Raw genomic sequence first — 244 nt, forward strand, 5'->3', positions numbered from 1 at the left:
CCCCCACCCCACACTTTAATTATAAAAATGACTAATCCCTCCAAATTAATTTAATATTTAAATTAATATCCCGTATCATCAAAATTAATTTTAATAAACATAAGTACCATGTAATTTGAGCTATACTTTGTCAATCGTTGACCATATTAACTAACTTATTTCAATTCGACACATTTAATTAAATCCAATCCAATCACCAAAATGCAATGGGTTTATACAAATTATAGCGCGCAACAGAATGGTT

Source organism: Benincasa hispida, chromosome 1 (assembly GCF_009727055.1).
Source record: "Benincasa hispida cultivar B227 chromosome 1, ASM972705v1, whole genome shotgun sequence".
In the NCBI taxonomy this organism is placed as follows: Eukaryota; Viridiplantae; Streptophyta; class Magnoliopsida; order Cucurbitales; family Cucurbitaceae; genus Benincasa; species Benincasa hispida.